This window comes from Temnothorax longispinosus, chromosome 2 (genome assembly GCF_030848805.1).
Source record: "Temnothorax longispinosus isolate EJ_2023e chromosome 2, Tlon_JGU_v1, whole genome shotgun sequence".
Classification (NCBI taxonomy): Eukaryota; Metazoa; Arthropoda; class Insecta; order Hymenoptera; family Formicidae; genus Temnothorax; species Temnothorax longispinosus.
The window spans coordinates 13,919,875-13,935,649 of NC_092359.1; the positions used below are offsets into that span (position 1 = coordinate 13,919,875).

General features: G+C 46.8%; 1 protein-coding gene across 1 annotated transcript in view; it reads right to left on the reverse strand.

The window, feature by feature from the left end:
• The window catches only part of LOC139808109 (trimeric intracellular cation channel type 1B.1), a 193,209-nt gene that overhangs the window by 155,396 nt on the left and 22,038 nt on the right, over positions 1-15,775 (reverse strand). The window lies entirely within an intron of this gene.

Consider the following 15,775-nt stretch of genomic DNA (forward strand, 5'->3'; position numbering starts at 1 on the left):
GCGGAGGAGAGGTCGTAGAACGGGTCCCTACGACCCCGAATTCTGAGACCAAGGCCCGACCTGTGGATACCGACGCGGCGGTGTCCCCACATTCGTTCGTTACCCTTGAACCTGACGAAACACCGCTTCTTAGATACTTTAGGATCAGTATAGGCGGGCAGCCGCTGCTGGCACTCGTCGACTCGGGGTCGAATCGCACCCTCGTCGGTCGCGAGGGGATGCGAATCGCGGAAAATCTGGGCGTGCCCATTACGCGTGACGACGGAGCGCGCATACGGATGGCGAACGGGAAGACACCCGCGATTCAGGGCGATGTCTCTCTATTTGTGCGATTAAAGGACCGAGTTTACGACATAACCGCGGGAGTGTTACCGGACTTAGCGGTACCGTGCATCGTAGGGACAGACTTTTTGGCCAAATTCGGTATCGTGTTGGATTTCGCGGAGGCCAAGTGGCATTTCGCGGACGACCCGGGTAATCGCTACCGTTTCGATCGAAAGAGAGCTTCTCCGGTTTGCGGGTTGGTGCAATTGACGGCGGATCAGCGGGGTAAATTAGATTCCTTGCAAACGATACCAACCCCCTCAGAAGATCCGGGTATTACGAACTTAACCGAACACAAAATCGACGTGGAAGGGCACGCGCCCATTAAACAGCGATGTTATCTGGTATCGCCTAAAGTCCAGGAGGTTATTCGCGCGGAGGTCGTCAAAATGTTAAAAGCCGGTATCACATAGAACCGTCGTCAAGCCAGTGGTCGAACCCTATAGTCATGGTTAAAAAGCCGAACGGGAAATACCGGTTCTGCATAGATTTTCGCGGGGTAAATGACATCTCCAAAAAGGATGCATACCCGATACCGAACATGGAAAGTATTACAAACAAGCTGCAAAAGGCAAAGTATATATCGACCATTGACTTGAGTCAGGCGTGTTTTCAGGTACCGCTGGCAGAAAATAGCCGCGAGATTACCGCTTTTAGCGTCCCCGGAATGGGACTTTACCATTTTCGCCGAATGCCGTATGGGCTGCACAATACCCCGGCTACCTTTCAAAGACTACTTGATTCGTTAATAGGCTCGGAGATGGAGCCGTTCGCATTTAACTATTTGGATGACATCATTATCGCGACTGAGACGTTCGGAGAACATATGAAGTAGCTCAAGCGCGTGTTAGGTTGTAACCGGACGGTACTATTGGAGGCACGAATCAACGCTACGTGTCCTTAGAAATCAACGGTCGCCACTCGGTTTGACCTTTGAACCACCGAGAAGGTAAGTATCGAACGATATCTCGAACTACTAATTAGACTAATTAATCTTCTTTTTTCAGGTTTCCGCCACCGCTGGATCATCGCCGTCGCCGATCAGGATCGTCGCTGCCACCGGAATCCAGGATCAACGAGGGACTTCGAGTGATCGACGCCAATGGATCAGGTGAGTAGAAGGTAAGTCCAATTGAATAATTTTTGAAATCTTTTACGAAAAGGATGTTTAATTTATTCAATATTATTGATTTCCAGTGATGGTTGTTCACAAAAGTTCCAGTCACACAAAATGTCGGACGCTCGTATACGTAGGCACAGACGCCCCGTTTATCTACGACGCACGAAGTTATTTCGGCCTAAAAAGACCGTTCGCCAATGTAAAGGCGACAATTAACGCGTTCCGCGGGCGTTCCCGGTTGTTATGAATGTTGTCGAATTGTAATTATCGCACTCGTATAACGTTCGCGGTGACTTAGCGCGACGACGAAAGAGCGAGGCTTATTACGTGTTGCTCGTACGAACATCCCCGAGAGACTGCCTCGAGTTGTTTGTCTCGCTTGAGCTCCCCACCATCGGTATCGGTGGCCCCCACTTCGACGCTTATTCCGCTTTCTCTTTTCGCGTACTACGCATATCACCTCGGTAATTTTCCACGCAGGTGTTTACGCCGTTTACGCCGATCCCCGTGAAAATTTCCATGTGCGTTGCGCTCGCGCGGTCACTGCGTCCTGGTGACGGGGTAGCGGTTTTCCACCGCTGCTACTCCTTCACGGCCGTTGACGCCGACCCATGCGCCACGTCTATTACCGCGCGTACAATGACCTTCCGGACGACTTCTTCGATGAAGACGTCCGGATGCAGAGCACCAGGCTCGCCGACGACGTCGACCCCTCCTGACCTTTGTTCGGGACCTAGTAACGCGGTTTCCGCGGTTTTTCCCCGTAGAAGAGGTCTAGGTCGCGAGATAGCGGACGGTTCCGTAACTTTGCTCCCGGTTGTCGGATTTCGACGGCGACCGGATACGGATGTTTCTTGGGTTGTCCCCGTTCGTCAGGGGTGTTGTTTCCCTGAGGATGACGCACCTAGTGCAAGATTCAGGACGGTCCGTTATTTTGTTCCCCGGTTGACAGATTTTGTCGGGACTTGGTTTCGGAGACTGGGTGGAGTGCCCCTCGGTGTCAGGGGTGCTTAACTCCCGAAGACGATGCACCTGGTGCGGATTCGCGGACGGTTCGCTATTTCGCATTCACGCTCCCGCATCGCATCGCCAACCCCGTATGTGTCCTCCAGGGACCCCGTGCTTCCGTCAGGGACGTATTATCTCGCCGCCAACCCCTCGGTTGCGGAATTTCCCGACGGTCCGCCATTTTTTCTACGTCAGACTACAATTCTAACGGTCCGCCATTTTTTCTACGTCAGACTACAATTCTAACGTGCGAAATACGTCTCGCGAGTCTTCCCCAGTGGTCAGGGGTCGTTCTTTTCCGCGTCCGTCGCGCCTCCTTTCGGTTCGCGGACGGTCCGCCATTTTCTTCTCGCGCGACATTTCCGCTATTCTACAACGCGTCGCCTACTTCTCGGGCCTCGGTGAGTTGCCGAGGCTCATTATTCTTTATTTCGCGAACGTGGTCCGCCATTTCGCCGAACGTCGTTTGCCCGTCCTACGGATCGTCATGGCTCGTCCGCCGTGTTGTGGGAAGGCATCCTGGCCGCTCGCATGGGAGCCTCCCCTTTCCTGGAAAGTGTGGTTGGGCTCAAGCCCTGTCGTGCCGCCGCACGACACCCCGTACCCGCGCCGACGGGAATAAATAAAACGCGTAAACAAACTAAAATGAATAATTTCTACGCGAGGTGCTCTTCCGCCTGAGCCGCAAATAAACTTCAAATACTGGCGCGGTATCAATCACTTAACTCTAATCTTGCGCCGGATGGGATTGCTAGGCCCTCGACGAACCTCTGCATCGTTTGCTGTGAACGAAAACGAAAACCGAAACAAAACGATGGGCGATCGCCCGGATACGTCTCCCATCCTTGGGACGCCGTGTCGCCTTCTTCCAACCGATTATTCGGGTACCGTTCATCTTTCCTGCTCTCGGTGCCCTAGTCGTCTCCGGTGATGCGTGCGGCTGCAAGGTAAGATAGCGGCGGCGGGCTTAACGGTAAACCTTGAGAAATGCGAATTCTGCAAACCGCAGGTCCGGTACCTGGGTTTCATCGTTGGGGAAGGGGGCTTGGCGACCGACCCAGATAAAGTACAACCGATCTTAAAATACCAGGCTCCGCGGAATTTGAGGCAGTTACGTCGCTTCCTCGGGATGTCCACGTGGTGCCGTAAATTCATACCGCAGTTTGCCACGCTCAGTGAACCCCTGACTCGCCTGTTAAAGAAGAATAGGCGCTGGGAGTGGGGGGATGAGCAGTCTCGCGCCTTCGACTGCATTTGCGAACACCTGATGTCCGCGCCTATTCTTGCGTGCCCAAACTTTGAAGAGCCTTTTATGTTGCAGACCGACGCGAGTTCGGTAGGGCTCGGGGCCGTTCTAACTCAAAAGCTGGGGGGCGAGGAACGGGTGATAGCGTACGCGAGCCGTGTGTTGACCGATCCCGAAAAGAAATATTCGGTTTCCGAGCAGGAGTGTCTGGCCGTGGTGTGGGCTATCCAGAAATTTCGGCCTTATCTGGAAGGGTACAAATTTACGGTGGTAACTGACCACAGTAGTCTGCGATGGTTACACAATCTAACAAATCCGACAGGTCGATTGGCCCGTTGGGCCTCGAGCTGTTGGAATATGATTATACCGTGGAATATCGTAAAGGTGCCCTACACCACGTGCCGGACGCGCTGTCTCGTATGTATGAGGGAGAGGGGGGAGATGCCGGAAGCGTGAACGTCGCGGTGGAAATCCCGGAATGTGAAGATACATCGGATATCTGGTACCAAAATCGATTCACGGAAGTGGCTACCGATCCCCGAAGGTTCGCGCATTGGAGAATAGTGGAGGGGCGGTTGTATTTTTTGAGACCGAGATTAGTCGTTTCGGATATCGTGGAGGATCTCGATCGTTGGAAACTGGTGTTGCCGCGAGAGCTTCGCGCGGAGGCCCTTCGCGAATCGCACGATGCCCCTCACGCGGGTCATCTAGGCGTCGAGAAAACATACCACCGGGTAGTCGTTTCGTATTATTGGCCGAACCTACTCAGGGACGTAGCAAAACATGTGAGAACCTGCGACGTGTGCCAACGAACGAAGGTCGAGCAGTCGAGTCCCGCGGGGTGGATGGGCCTCCGCACGGTGGAGGGGCCGTGGACCGCCGTCGCCGCGGACATTATGGGGCCGTTGCCCCGTAGCAAGGCGGGATACCAATACCTGCTAGTAGTACAAGATCTCTGAACTAAGTGAATAGAAATCCGGGCGTTGCGGGAGGCCACGGGGCCAAAAATAAAGGAGGCGCTCGAAGTCTTGATCGTGACGCGATGGGACGCCCCGAGAACTCTCTTAACGGACAACGGGACGGAATTTATAAATAAGGTTATAAAGGGCTTCGCGGACAAAAACGGGATAACGCACGTTACGGTGCCTCCCTACCACCCTCAGGCGAATTCCGTGGAGAGGGTAAATAGGGTGTTGAAAACGATGATCGTCGTCTTTATCGAAAAAGATCACCGAGAATGGGACAAGCATTTGTTGCGACTACGGTTTGCGTACAATACGGCGAGTCATTTCTCCCTGGGTACCTCCCCGGCATTTTTAAATTTTGGACGCGAGCTGCTACCGCCCGATGCGTTGCGCAACCGTCGCGAAAACGTTACCGAAGCGGAGGAAGGAGATCCCGCGGAATGGTCACGACGGATGGCGGAAATGAGCGCGGTCAGGGAGTGGGTGATGGAAAATTTGGAGCAGGCGAACCAACAGCAGGCCGCAAGGTATAACCTGCGTAGGCGACCGCGTCGGTTTCGCGTCGGCGATTCGGTATTACGACGACAGCACGTGCTGTCGTCTGCGGCGCAAAATGTTGCGGGGAAGCTGGCGCCGGAATTCCAGGAGCCATTTCGGGTTAAACGTGTAATCTCTCCGGTCATCTACGAGTTAGAGCGGCCGGACGGATTACTTATAGGAAAAGTACATGATCAGGACCTAAAGCCTTACCTAAAACCTTCCTGCCCCTGATGATTAGGTTTCGAGTTACCGAAGAGATACCGAGGGTGCCGGGGCAATGGCCGGCCTCCAGGCCTGTCTTATATGGCTAGAGTTTTATGACAAACACCTCTGGGTGTAGTGGTTCGTCGACCAGGTCGATCCGTACTTTTGGGCGGACCTGGCAGAGACGGTGGCTGAGGTGCGCGAGGCCCGGCAACGGAACGCAGAAACGCAGACTGAGGGGGCGTGGGAGCGCGAGCAGCTGGATCGACTAATGGCGGACCAGGCCCGGCTTGAGACCACCATCCGGGAGACGGGGGCGGAGATGGAGCGCTTGGAGAACTGCCTCCAGACGGTCCGGGCAGAAGTGGAGGCCGCCCGAGAGAGCAAACGCCGCGCATGGGGCCGGGTGAACGAGGCCCACCGCCTCCTGGAAATGCCAGAAGAGAACTGGCAGAGCGAGCCAGGGCACCGCGGCAGAGGGAGGTCGCGGTCCAGGCGGGCGGCCAGGTGGACGAGGCCATGGTTCTGCGTGGGAGACGAGGGGGCTGCTGGAATTGCGGCTCCGGGGGGCCCTCCTACGCGAACTGCCCCCTGCCCCGTGAACACGACTTTTGTTTCGGCTGCGGGGAACACGATGTCACCCTCCGGGGATGCCCGCACTGTGCTCCTGCCTACCTGCGGGCCCAGCCCTACACCGGCCCACGAGAATCCAGGGACCGCCAGCGGAGCCTCAGCCGCGGCCGACCGGCCAAAGAGTAACGGTCGTGGGGCCGCGGAGGACTCCCCCCCGTTCTCTTTTTTTTGTTCTTGCCCGCTTTTTTTACCTTTGGGTTTCCTTTTTTTTTTTCTTTTTTTTCTTCGTGGAAGAACGGTGGCCAACGAAACCCCAGCGGGGTCGCGGGTGTCGACAATTTTTTTGGTTATTTCGTTTGGTTTTTTTTTGTTCGGCCATGAGAGCACCCGCTAGCGTGCACCCTGCTGTACGGCCAGTGGCCGATTTTTCTTTGTGTGTGTGTGCCACCCCTTTGTGTTTTGGTTCCCCAAGCTACCGGCGAGCTGCCGGTGCGGATGTAATCCCCCAAAGAAATAAGATTAAAGGGTGAAACAAGGAACGTTTTCTTCTTGTGTTGTATGTATCCTACCCACCAGGGGGGAGGGGGAATTTGTTTCGCGAACGGGAGCGCCGTCCGGGTGTAACGGTTCGGGTGGAGGTCGGGGGCATTCGGTTCGGTATCGATATCGGGGGCCCGAAGTGTTGCGGGCGGGGACGGGTCATGGGAGCCTTTCGAGAGTATGGGCAGGTTTCGTTCTTACTGTGTTTGGTATGGTGGCACTGATCGGTGCCGGAGTGGTGGTCGCGGTTGTCGGGGCCGCAGTCCCCTCGGCACTAGTCTGGGAAAGGGGAGTTGTGACGTGACATTTGTCGCGTCCTCCGCCCAGACGGTAACTCGGCCGAGGGAAGGTCAGGGATGGCGCCTCGACTCGGGTCGAGGAAGGGCTACCCGCGTTAACTAACCTTTTCTAGCTAAGTTCCGTAGGGATGACAGGTGGTGCCGGAGCGTGGAATCACCGACCGAATGTAACGACGATAGTCGCGACGAGGGAGGAACGGGCGCTCGGAGGACGCACGGCGAAGTGGTCGGCCGACGGGCGGGCCACCGGGACCTGCCGCTGGAAAAGCGCCAGGAATGTCTCGCACAGCGTAACACGGCCCCGCCGCAGCATGAGCACGGGTGCACCACCGCGACTGCAGCGCGGGTGGACGACCCGCACACTTCACCCGACGGCGCCACAAGGGCCGAGCGGCGCCGCCACGGCCTGGCCAGCCGGGCGGGAAACCGCGAGGGGCCCGCGCACAACCAGCAGCCAAATCAAACGGGCCGCGGGAAAATGGCGGAAATCGTCTGCAACGTCGCGAACAGGGCGACACACACGACTAATCGGCGGGGCGGAAGAACCGCGAGCTTGAGGGCGCGCGTGCGAGGGCCCGGTGTGGTCCCGCCGAGCCGACCGCCCCTCACTGTCGATCTAGCCGCGGACGAGGAGTTACCCCTGGACGAGCGCCCCGACGCCGCCGAGCAGCAGCGAGCAGCCTAACTGTAAGATCTCCACTCCGGTGCTGCCTAATAATTGAGGGCTCGATCTCGGTCGCGACCCGGCGCCAGTAAATGTACATATCATAATGTACATGATTAAATTACCGTGTGAATCGGCCTGATTACGTGTCGCATTTAGATACCGGCTCCCGCCGTTGTGGATGTTGGGGAGATTATCGCGGCTATTTGTCGGGACCGCGGGCGCGTGGCCGGCCGAGATCGTAGCCAGGAACATTTCTGAAAGCCCTACTCGAAAGCTTGCGTATGATCGGCAGTCAATTCGCGGTTATCGCCGTGCGTATTTTGTGAATCGTGGACGGAAGCGTGCCGCGGGCGGTACGCTCCGGTGGATGTTGTACTTAGTGTTGCGTATTCGGGTATATTGTTGCGTGTCGCGTGCGGGAGTCCCGTGTGAGTGTCGGGAGGAACCGCGCCGGGCACCTTGTGGTGCATTACGAGTTCCGCGGATATTTTGTGTCGCGTGCGCGGGCAAATATCGTCGCGCTTGCTCGAGGAAGAATCTCGCGAGCGCGCCATTACATGGCGTTGCGTACTTGTGGGCTCGCGCTACGGGCATTGTGTCGTGCGTGTGAGAATCGTTTATGTCGAGCGTAGGAGAGTCGTTTATGTCGAGCGTATGAAAACTGTTTATGTCGGGTGTATGAGAATCGTTTCTGTCGTGCGTGTGAGAGTCGCCATGCGTTCGGGATCTGAGGATTAAGGCGTGGGCGGATTGGCGTTATCGCGGGGTCGCGCTTATACAAGTCGAGATTGCTGGGCTCGCCTGAGAGCTTCGGTCGCGAAGGGAGTCTCGCGGGCGTAAACATCACGCGCTCCGCGCGCGCTTTAATTGCCGATCCGATTACCGCGTTGGTACCGGCCCACAGTGGGAAATTCCGTGCTGTTTTTTGGACAAAATTCTTGTGACAGCACAATTTTTAAGATATCCCGTTGATTTTTTTTTTTAAATGCTCAGGAAGACTTGTGCATTAATGCAGTACTGCGGAAATATGTTTGTCGCACAATGAAAATTGTTAAACATAGAGTGCAATCTAGTAAATATGAAATTCATGCAAAAAAACGGTAATCCCTTCATAGACACAAGCTTCTAGGGTATAGTTTAACCGAGATGGATATCATTTTAACTATGTTTCAAGTCGCTGATAACAAATTCAAGCTTTAAATTTCAAAATTAATTTGTTTAAACAAATTATCTCAAAGTAAGATGTTTTATAAATTTTCATTTCAAAATCTGTGGATACAATTACATAGAAAAAACATAGTAGGCTTTCAAAGTAATATCTTTTAGATCTAAATTGTTAATAATAATTTACGATTATTTTTTTAACCTAAAGTATAATATCTCCTATATCTTTATTTAAAGGAATTAACGGAAGATCATCAAGCGAAATGAATATAATTTTCATGATTTTTGATAGCTGATTACGAATTCAACCTCAGTATTGCAAAATTAATTTGTTTAAACAAATTTATTTAAACAAATTATCTGAAAATAACATTTTTTATGAATATTCATTTCAAAATCATTCTGCAGATGGAATTACATAGAAAAAAATAGTAAAAGCCTTCAAAAGTAACACCTTGTAGATCTAAATTGTTAATAATAAAGGTTGATTATTTTTTTATAATATATTTTATTTAGTATTACACAATAAATACCGCGTCAAGGTAACAGTAATAAGAGGGGTTTCTTGTGATTTTATGCGTTTACTGTTACCTTGACGCAATTAAGGGGCTTATATCTTTTAATATTAAAAACGATAACCAAAGACAGTCAATTATAAAAGAAAATTACTATTATCATTAAACAAAAACTCAGAGAAAATTATACAAATATATATTTATTGTGTAATACTAAATAAAAAATATTATAAAAAAATAATCAACCTTTATTATTAACAATTTAGATCCACAAGGCGTTATTTCGAAGGCTTTTACTATTTTTTCTATGTAATTTCATCTGCAGAATGATTTTGAAATAAATATTCATAAAAAATATTATTTTCAGATAATTTGTTTAAATAAATTTGTTTAAACAAATTAATTTTGCAATTCTGAGATTGAATTCGTAATCAGCTACCAAAAATCATGAAAATTATATTCATTTCGCTTGATAATCTTCCGTTAATTCCTTTAAATAAAGATATAGAAGATATTATACTTTAAGTTAAAAAAATAATCGTAAATTATTATTAACAATTTGGATCTAAAAAATATTACTTTGATGGCCTACTATGTTTTTTCTATGTAATTGTATCCACAGATTTTTAAATAAAAATTTATAAAACATCTTACTTTGAGATAATTTGTTTAAACAAATTAATTTTGAAATTTAAAGCTTGAATTTGTTATCAGCGACTTGAAACATAGTTAAAATGATATCCATCTCGGTTAAACTATACCCTAGAAGCTTGTGTCTATGAAGGGATTACCGTTTTTTGCATGAATTTCATATTTACTGGATTGCACTCTATGTTTAACAATTTTTGTTGTGCGACAAATATATTTCCGCAGTACTGCATTAATGCACAAGTCTTCCTGAGCATTTAAAAAAAAAAAATCAACGGAAGATCTTAAAAATTGTGCTGTCACAAGAATTTTGTCCAAAAACAGCACGGAATTTCCCACTGTGCGGCCATTCGAGCGATATCCGGCCGTGGTTTCCCATTACGATTTACTTGTTCCTTATGTGAAATATATCTGATTAATATCGTTTATCGTTGAGCTTTATTTTGTGTGTTGCTTGCGTCACGCTCCTTCTCCACCTTCACCCCTATCACGCGGAACTACGCCTTGAGCTCGCGGCGAGGCTAAGGAGGCGGACGTTATCGAGACCTGGTGCGCGTCTATAATCGCACCTGGCGCCCAATCGAAAGGTATCGCCCAAGATTTCAGATACGGGAATTACGGTAAGAGATGTGACCTCGTTATCCTCTTGGAGCTATCGTCCGGCAATCAGCGGGTTAATTTGTAGCCGCGCCCCTTCGGCCAGCGAGACCGAGGGAAATCGAGTTTCAAAATTTTAGCGGGACTGTTTAGCCCCTGTTTAGCGAGACGAAAGTGATCACTTTCCGCCCTAGGGAGGAAAGTGGTTACTTTTGTCCCGCTATGCCGTCCTGGCGTGAAATGGCCACTCTCGCCTCTCTCTAGGCATGGAGGTCGAACTTTCAGTAAAGATATTGTGAAAAATATCGTGTGCATCTCGGGGCGAAAGCTTTTTCAGACTCGTGTGATTCGCCGCCCGAGCCGAAGGCTCGGGCGGCAAACTTCACACTCGTCTGAAAAACGCTACTTTCGCCCCTTGGTGCGCAATATACTATTTTCAAAATGTAAACTGTTCGGAATAATCGGAATCAAACAGTAAACATATATAACACAAAACTAACATTCAGCGAACATTAGCATGCTGCCTGGGATATTTTCATCATGTGTCTCTCTCCAAACCATGCAACTTTTGTCTGAAACATTTTTCAATAAAATCATCGGTTGACGAGATAATCGACTGTATCATCATTTAAAACAAAACACCCTGTATAATATTTTATTATACAAAATTTGTCGATGTCAGATCGACATTGATTCGACGTCAGGTCAACTATAATCACTTAAAAAGTTCGTCGATTAACGTGATTCGACGTCGAAGACGTCGATCAATTTGATTCAACCAGCTGTGTTAACCTCTCAAATTAACGTTAAATCGACGTTACCTTTCTGACTGAGTGCAGCAACTGCACGCAAAGACTGTTAATGAGTACGTTCCGGCAAGATGCCGCTACTGAAGCGCTACCGAAGCGTTACACAAGATAGCCAATAATCAGTAACGCTAACTATAGCGCTACAAAATATAGTAAAAAACTTGAAAAAGCTGTAGTGCTTTAGTAGCGGTGTTTTGCCAGGACGCACTCAATGTTTCTACGACTTACGCTTGTTTGCTCTTGCGTAACTTAGATGCGGTGTACATATAATTGTAATAAAAATTAATTAATATTTTTATTACAAAGAATATACTTAACTATATTATGAAAAAATTAAGGAACAAAAATGCGTAGACATCAATCAAATTTTGTTCTACCCAGCTCTGAGACCTCAGCGGCGTTGCTAAAGTTCCATTTGGATGGCGGGCTGTGTATTCAATACTCCAAACAGTTAAATCTAATGGCGGTATTGGCCGATCCCGGAATTCGCTGAATAATTGTCTCATGTTTCTCGTATAACTGTACAAAAAAAAGTTTTACTTTAATGATGTAATAAAAAAATTACGTTTTATTAAAGGAAAACGTCTTAATTAAGGTAGTTCTTTCGCAGCACCTAGTCAAGTAACAGTCCGTCATGAAGTAATTGAAAACAAACATATTGCAATATCCCAATAATTATAATAATAAAAAATATGATTTACACGCACGATTTAATCGTATTTAATTATTTACTGATTAAAAAAAGATTACAATAGTAGTGCGGTTGGACTCGATTCTAACCTAAATCAATTTTTCTAATTCTATTATATTCTTCAGTTTTTTTTCTACCCCTATTTCATATATAATTTTTTAAAATTTAATCAATTAATTCCCGAAAAATTGGAAAAATTACGCAACCGGTTTGAAAAAAATCGGTAACGAAAAATTAACCACACTACCGCCATTACCGGAAAATTCTACCCCTGTTTCATATATAATTCCTTAAAATTCAGTCTATTAACGAATGAGTAGTTCGCGGTCAGACAGACAGACAGACGTCAGGTTCTTATAATAATTGCCATATAAAAAAAATCGGTTATAAAAACCACCAAAATAAATTGCAAGAACATTTAGCTCACATCGAGATCTTTCAAAAACACTATAATAATAAATAATATTTTCAATTAATACTTTTCGAAAAATATTAGTGTTGCATGTTTTCATTGCAGAAAACGTTGCAAGAAAACGTTGCAGTCGTGCACCCGAAGTTACTCCCCCTCCTCCAGGAAAGACGTAGTTCTACGTCAAAACCACTTATTTCTGAGCAATAAAGCATTTTCTACAGCAGACGTTCGATGTGCTGATGTGTTCTCCGTTTATTTCAACACTTTCTCATTAAAAATCGAATAGGGGAGACCGGGGCTAAAACGTCAACGAGGTTGAACCGTCAAATCAAATATCTCGGAACCTGTATATTCAGTATATTGTGCGAACTCGCTATTAACATTGTAAACGCTGCTTATGGTACTCATGTGAACAACGGAGTTTCGGCAGTTTACCTGCCGTGTTATGATTTTTACGAGGGCAAACGTGTTTTTGGAAGGTGAAAGTTACATTTTCTGCGCGTGGAAATTTTATAATTGTTCGGGCGTCGCTTTACGACGGTCGCCCTGAATCTGGATTCCGCTCAGAGTTGAGCGAGAAGCGTGGATAACGCGAGTTGTAAATTCGCGGAAGGAAGGAGGATTAAAGCACTCGTAACACAGATTGCACAAAGAAATATATAGTCTTTATTTCAAGAACGGAAAAGACTCGAGGGGGAACAACGGATCGTGCACCGCGGCTTCGGAAATCTTCTGAGTCGTTCGTACTTTTCTGCCAGATATCGCGAACGGAAATCTTGTCTCAGCTTCTCGCATCGAAGCCTCTCGCGTAGCGGAGATCTTGTACGCGTCGAACGGAAATCTTGAGCGCGCGGCAGACGAACGATCGCGAGCGGAGCACGACCGGAAGTTTTCGGACTCCTCGCTAAGTAGCACACTTAAATTATAAGTAACGTTGATCCGCACTTTCAGACGAACGAGCGAGTAGCGATTCAAGCCGTGATTTAAGCGAAAGAGAGCCGTGCTGTCTTTAGACGAGGATTGATACGCGACGACTTTTAGCTATGAGTTCTAGCTCAAGACTTGAGGCTAGGAATCCTCAGCCACGACTGACTGTCCGGCGAGCAAATTCGCCGTTTACTCAAGAGGGTTGTGTTTTTTTCCGGAACGAACGCGCGATGAGAGCTGAATCGCTATTCGTCCGTATGGTCACATCACGCGTCAAAACAGCCGTTTCCGTGCTCCGACAAATAAGGGAGCACTCTCGTAACGCGTGATCGCGATCGATGGGCTTCGAGGGCGCGGGGATCGCGGGGAACGTATATTTCGCACAAGTTCGACCGAGCTCGAACAACATAAACATCGGTATTTCTCGATGTCAAATATAATAATGTTTTCGAGCCGATGTTTCGCGTAGAAAAGTTCGACGGATCTCGAACAATAATATCTGCAATAATATTTGCTCTCCAAATCTCGAGGTACGTGATTATAAAGAGTAATGCATGCTGAACACGAATCCAGTGTAGTTTTTTCATTATCGTTGATGTCTAATATTTCGTGGGCGATCAAACCTGAAACTTGTGTTTGGGGTTAATCCGTCAGTAAGCAGTCCGGGTGCATTTCCAAGGCATTTCCAGGCATTTCTAGGCTCACTGCATATGGAATATGGATGAGACGGGAATTACAACTGTTCAGACACCGAATAGAGTCATTGGACGTCGAGGAGTGAAACAAGTCGGGCGAGTGACTTCTGCGGAAAGAGGAACCCTCGTAACTATTTTTTAATAATGTTTTACATAAAAATTTTAAAAAAATTTTTATATTTTTTTCTTAAAAAACAATTATTAAAATGTATCCTATCATTTTTCAGGATTGGATGTACGTATATGTATTGCAAGTGACGGAGAAAATGCAGTGTGACGGTTAAACCCCGGCATTTTTGAGATTTCAATTTTTCCACCGTTGTCGTTTTTGCTCTATACCGGTTAAACAAAGCGACGTAGACAAAAATTTCCTATATAAATTTTGTAGCTAAAGGTTCACTCTTTACAGTGGTATACCACATTTAACTAAAATTATTTATTTTGTTGTTAAAAATCGGCACCAAAAAAACTGACGGTTTAGCCTCGGTCTCCCCTACGTTTAAAAATTCTAAGTTTATTTCATATTTGTTGATAAAAGTTTTCAATTTTATGTATCAGTTCATCCTAATGTGTCAACTGATGTGGCGTATACCATGTTCTATAAATATCCCCATAAATAGAAGCCTAATGGATTTAATTGCTTAAATGTTGTTTAACAATCATGAGGAAATGCGCAAAGGCACCACCGTGCATGATTCAAACCACATTTGTTATCTACGTAAAAGAGGATCGAATATCTTCCAAAAATTCGACAATGTATATTATTCGTCAGCCTTAGAAGCTCGTGAAGGAGTATACGAGCGGTCGCGTTTAAATACGTTATCGAATGCATGCTCGTAAAACGAACAGAATACATTGAATGTTTTATAACTTAAAAATAAATGATTTTTTATAAATGATTTTTTTTTTATTAAAACTTTTTGGTTTGTTTTTACGAGTACTACATACTCTTAAATTTGGAACCATTTCTTTAAACACCTTATATAATACATGATATATACAGGGTGTCCAAAAAATCGCCTACTCCACTTCGGGAGGTGATTCGGGACCCAAAAACAAGCAAAAAAGTTCATACATACATAGGTCCGGAAATGAGCCGTTTCCGAGTTATAGCCACTTTTATGTTCAAAAATCGTAATTTAGAATCCGCTTGGCATCCCTCTTTCTTAATTATTTCTTAAATTAAAAATTTTTATTTTTAAATATTTTTAATTTTTTTAATTTTAATTTTTTTATTTTTTTTTTTAATTTTTCAATATTTGTAACGATTACATTATTTAAAAAAAAATTAGTTGTTTTCACGGCTATTAAAAATCAGTTGTTTTCACGGCTATTCAAAATCAGTTGTTTTCACGGCTACTTGAAATCAGTTGTTTTCACGCCTATTCAAAATCAGTAAGTAAATCACGGCTTTTCAATGGCTACGTTTACACCCTGAAATTAGGCCGCGGCCTGTACCTCAAATTCGACCTAAATTATTTAGCCCGCCTGCTGTAAACAGTTGATAGACGACCGGACCTGGCTTCAGATCAGGCCGCGTATTTTAGTGACCCGACCTGAAATCGGCCGTTATCATTTGCGATGTAAACGCGCGATCAAGCGCGACGCGTCCTAAAATGACCTAAAAGCTTCATTTGCTTGTTCGGATTCGCTGCAATTCAGGGCGATCCCAAATACGATCCCGTCAATTTTTAGGTTTCTTTCGGTGTAAACGAATGATGACTAGACCTACTTCGGGTCATAATATAGGTCGGGCCGCGATCAGGTCGCTGGGTGTAAACGTAGCCAATAAGTTTCAAATTATTATTTAACAACACCTTACTTTTAGGTT